Source organism: Myotis lucifugus, unplaced genomic scaffold, assembly GCF_000147115.1.
Source record: "Myotis lucifugus unplaced genomic scaffold, Myoluc2.0 scaffold_49, whole genome shotgun sequence".
NCBI lineage: Eukaryota > Metazoa > Chordata > Mammalia > Chiroptera > Vespertilionidae > Myotis > Myotis lucifugus.
The window spans coordinates 2,468,912-2,474,124 of record NW_005871097.1 but is presented as its reverse complement, the minus strand read 5'-3'; the positions used below and the strand labels follow the sequence as shown (position 1 = coordinate 2,474,124).

At 41.1% G+C, this 5,213-nt stretch overlaps 1 pseudogene; it reads left to right on the top strand.

The window, feature by feature from the left end:
• Window positions 1-1,822: 1,822 nt before the first annotated feature.
• LOC111825979 lies at window positions 1,823-3,082 on the top strand (annotated as a pseudogene).
• Window positions 3,083-5,213: the final 2,131 nt, after the last annotated feature.

Below are 5,213 nucleotides of genomic sequence, written 5' to 3'. Positions count from 1 at the left end.
GTACCCTCGCATTGCTCCAAAGTCCAAAGCTTTAACTGCTCTGTTATGTTGGGGGAAAACAGTACCCAAATCCTGTCAAGAACTCCTGATGGCCTCAGTCTCTTTCTCCAGCTCTGTTTGGAGTTTTTCCCTAGCCCTGTGGTTCTCAACCCTGTGTGCACATTAAAATCATCTGGGAGTTTAAAAATAATACCAATTCCCCGGGGCCCCACTTGCAGAGATTTTGATTTAACTGAGCCACTTTGACATCAGGAGTTTTCAAAGTTGCCCACAAGGATGTAATGTGTAGCTGGGTCTGAGAATGAAGGCAGCTAGATTCTCCCCTCTAGCAAGCTGGGCTACCAAGTCCTTTAATCCAGGGTTTCACTAATGTTAGTGTGTATGGCAGTCAGCTGAGGATCTGATTAAAGTGAAGATTCTGATTCAGTGGGTTTGGGTTTGGGGTGGAGTGGGGGACCAGAGATACAGCATTTCTAACCACCTCCCAAAGGTGCTTATGCTGCTGGTTTATGGACCACATTTAGAATAGTAAGGATTTTGAACTAAATATGGTCCTTAGGCCAGAAGTCTCCGCATATCCTGTTAGTTAGAAATGCAGACTCCAGGGCCCCACCCCAGACCTACATTTTAATGCATACTCATGTTTAAGAAGTGCTGCTCAAATCCTGAGCTCCCCACAGGTGTTGGGAATGGGTTTCAGGTGTGCCAAGGTATGGTGGCCATCAGGGTTCAGCTGTAAACAACCTCATTGACTCCATGTGTATGCAAATATTACAAGTTTCACTGCTGATTGTCATGGAGAACAGGGCAGGAAGTCCTGCTCTAATGAAGTCTTGCTGCCCCCTTCCCTTGCACCCCCAGCAAGCCTTTGCTCAAACTGTTTCTCCAAGTGGCCTTTGACTGGCCTTACCCAATTTCTGAAAGTCAAGCTCATGTCCTACTTCCTCCTCTACAGGACAATTTCCATTTTCATGTGGCAATTTCAAATTGACAGATTTTTTTTTCATATAGCAAACACATAAGAGCATTTCCTAAGCCCTTAATATTATTAATCCCCATTTATAGGTCAGGAAAACTGAGGCAGAGTGCACTGGGTTACATTGTTCAAGGTCACACAGCTAATAAGTGGTAGTGTCAAGATTGAAACCCAACTAATCTGGTTTCAGAATCACTCCACTGAACCACAACACTAAGCTTCTTCTCACTGCTGTGGAACTTAGAATTTGTAAATAATTAAAAGTTTGGACAATGAAAGCAAATGTGTGTTTTCCATGGTTGCCACAAAAAATACTACAAGCTGGGTGGCTTAAAACAATAGAAATTTATTTCTTCACACTTCTGGAGGCCCGGCACCCGAACTCACATTGTCCTTATAAAGAAAGGCCTCTTCCTGGCTTCTGGCAGTAGACAGCAAACTGTGGTAATCCATGGCTTGTAGATGCATCACCCCAATCTCTGCCTCTATCATCACATGCCCTCTTCTCCATGTGTCTTGCAGTCATTGCATTGTTATTCACCCTAACCTAGTATGGCTGCATCTTAACTAATTATATCTGCAAAGATCTTGTGTCTAAGTAAGATCACATTCCAAGGTTCCAGGCAGATGTAAATTTAGAGTGGGGGATTCTATTCAACCCAGTACAGAAGAGCATGGAGATTGTTTCGGGGAAGGTGTCTCTTAAAAATGCTAAGCTACTCACAGTGTCAAAATGTTGCTGAGTCAATAGGACCCATGGCTGGCACCTTTCAGATTCAGCTGAGGAGCAGTGCATGGAGTAGCTATAAGTTTTGGTCAACAGATTGCAAGTTCTTCAGTTCCAAAATGACATCATTTTCCAGTTCCATCCACGTGTTCTACATCTGATAATGCCTTCAGGTTCTCCCCAGACCAAATCAGACAGATTGATTTTATGTGTACAACAGGTACAATAACACTGGAACTTTTGGAGATTTTTCAGGTGGCAAAAGTGAAATGTTCATCATTTGAGTAGTCATGCATTATCTAGGCCAGCATACAATGGTGAAGCAGCATATGGTATGCTGTGGTGGATATCTTTTTAGGAGAACTACTTGTAATTAAGAGCTTCTCCATGAAAGGTCCAAGCCCTCTCTATATTACTGTAAGAATGAATATTGTCACCACCACTGCAGGGTCACAGCATGGATATTCTGAGGAAAGTTCCAATACCAGGAAAAGAGCCGAAGAAGGCAGTATTCCCATGTTGCCTAGTTCACCTCATAAATGCAGAGATCCTAGAGTGGGGGTAGGTCCTGCCATTGTTTTGGACACTTGGGATGAAGTGTGGATTTTGAATGAGGCAGTATTCAAGCACTTCAGTACTGGAATAAAAGTAGAAGCTGCAAATACTGACCAAACAAGTGAAAAAATAGGAAATGTAAATGACAGAAAGGTGATAGAGATGTAAAAAATAACATTGAGGACTTTCCATCCTTAAGTAATGACACTGATAGAGTAGTTGTTTCTGAAGATGTGGTTGTATAACTGAGTGCCAGAAACTGAACTCTCTAAACAAGAAATGTTTCTGTTGCTAGGCCCTGAGGAAAGATCAATATTGTAAGTGAACCCATTCCATTATCTATTCATTCTTGTTATCACTGCCACTCCTGTAAAGAAGGAAAATGAAGGAATTGATGTCCTGTATTGCCAACAAACCATTTTGGTGCTAGTGGTTAGAGCCAAAGATCTATAAAGAAAGGAAGAAAAACCCAAATTTCTTGATTCCTGCAGCTCAGCAGAATTATTGGATTTCCCTCACAGTTCTCAGAACATCTTGTTTCAGGGAAGGTGTCTCTTAAAAATGCTAAGCTACTCACAGTGTCAAAATGGGCCTTTTGGAGCAGAGAACAAATACAGATAATATCAGAAAATATGGAGGACTGACAGAATATCTTGCAGACGTGTAGCATGTGTGAGAAGAGACAACAAGATGGGAATATTATTCATGGAAGAACAGGCCGCCCTGTCACTTGTTTCCCCTGCACCAGAAGATTAAAGAAGCCTGAGGCTTCATGCCCTCTTTGCAAAAAGATTCAGCTGGTTATTAAGGTTTTTATGGCCTAGCTGATCGGCGAGTTGCAGAGAAATGGTGACTAGGGCCAGGTCAGGGAGAAAACTGTCAGTACTGAGCATCTTCACTCAGTGCAACCCACTGTGTCTCCTCATTGATTCATGTTCACATCTGTGTGCCAGGGCAGCTTCCCTTCTAAATTCATGTGGAATTCCAGAGCAATTCTTTAAAACCAGATTATCAATTTGGGGACTCCATTTGCATGAAAAGCTATTTTAATCACTGCTTTCCTCATCTATAAAAGAGGTTCTGGAGGAGCAATTACAAAGACAAACAGGGAAATACATCCACTCACCAAATTATCTGAAGATGAACCTTTTCCTAGTTTATGCTACTCTCCACCCTTCTCTTTCCTGTTAGAGAACAATGGGAGGGGGGTGAGGGCATGTGCCGAGGGGTAGTGGAGGCTGGGGGAAGGTCAATTGGGAAAAAAAGGAGACATATGCACTACTATTCATAATACTTTAAACAATAAAAAAAGAAAACAACAACAACAACAAAAAACCAAGGTGGTTATGAAAAAAACCCACTAAAGCTAACATTAAAAAACATTAACTAAAATAACATGTTATGAATCACTTTACCTTGCAGTCAAGCTGCATAGTTCTGAAAAACCAAAAGAGAAAGTAAGAATCTCTAAAAAAGAGGGTTTTTTTCCACATATGCCTAGAACAACAGTTATCATTTTTGCTAACATACCCCTAAAAGAATTTTGAGGAGCCCTATTCGGTTTGGCTCAGTGGATAGAGCGTTGGCCTGCGGACTGAAGGGTCCCAGGTTTGATTCCGGTCAAGGGCATGTAAGGCATGTACCTTGGTTTTGGGCACATACCCAGTAGGGGATGTGCAGGAGGCAGCTGATGGATGTTTCTCTCTCATCAATGTTTCTAGCTCTATCCTTCTCCCTTTCTCTCTGTAAAAAATCAATAAAATATATTAAAAAAAAGAATTTTGAGGAACTGTACATACACTCTTTTCCACATTTTAAAAACTGAGGAATAATTAATGTGAAATGAAATATACAGACCTTGCCCTGCTGGCGTGGCCTAGTGACTTAGCATAGACCTATGAACCAGGAGGTCACAGTTCGATTCCCACTCAGGGCACATGCTCAGGCTGTGGCTTGATCCCCAGTGTGGGGTGTGCAGCTAATCAATGATTCTCTCTCATCATTGAGGTTTCTCTCTCTCTCTCTCTCTCTCTCTCTCTCTCTCTCTCTCTCTCTTTTCTCTCTGAAATTAATACAAATATATTTTTAAACTACACAGATCTTATATTTCCTTTCCTATGAGTTATAGACAATTGAGCACCCAAAGCCCAAAAGAAGCTATAGAACATTTCCATCACCTCAAAATAGTCCCTCATGCCCCTTGCCAGGTAATCCTCCATTTCCTGACCCTCACCCTAGATTAGTTTTCCTTGGGCATATCTTTTATTTGATATCTAAAATTTAAAAATACGCTTAATTACTTAGAAAGAAAAAATGATTAGCTAAAGTTTCCACAGTTCCTTAATGAGGAATGATTGAAAGTGAATACTGGAACCACCTTGTGTATTCTTTGTAGTTTCTTATATATAGCATTTTATTTAAAGATGTACATTTCTTAGTTTGGGCCCAGGTATTCTCTCAGTCGTTTTTGTGCTCTTTATTAATTATGCCTTAAATAAAATAACCTCATCAACATTTTCAACCATGAGTTTGGTGGTGCTCAGAGTGAGACAACCAGATCAATGGTGCCCTTTCTAGAATGCTGCCTTCCCCAACAAGAGTTAGGGAGGACAAGTACAGAAGTGTGCTCCCGGCTGTATTTAACCATTCAGTTGGCATTTGTCATCACCTGCCTTGAACCATTGATAACTGTTTGTGAATGGGATGTCTTATTCCCCAGCTAGACTGAGATATAATGACAAGGGAACAGAAATTGGGGCCAGAGACCTGGATAGAAGATTCAATTCTGTCACTATCATGATATCAGGAACTGATCCCTCAAATTTCTGAGCTTCCATAGACTGTCAAATCTGACTAACATCCACCTCACTGGGACATTGTGAGGAAAATAATAGGTAAGAAGAGTACAAGTGTTTTCATCACTGGGACTATATTACTGTCTTTTAAAAACAGGAG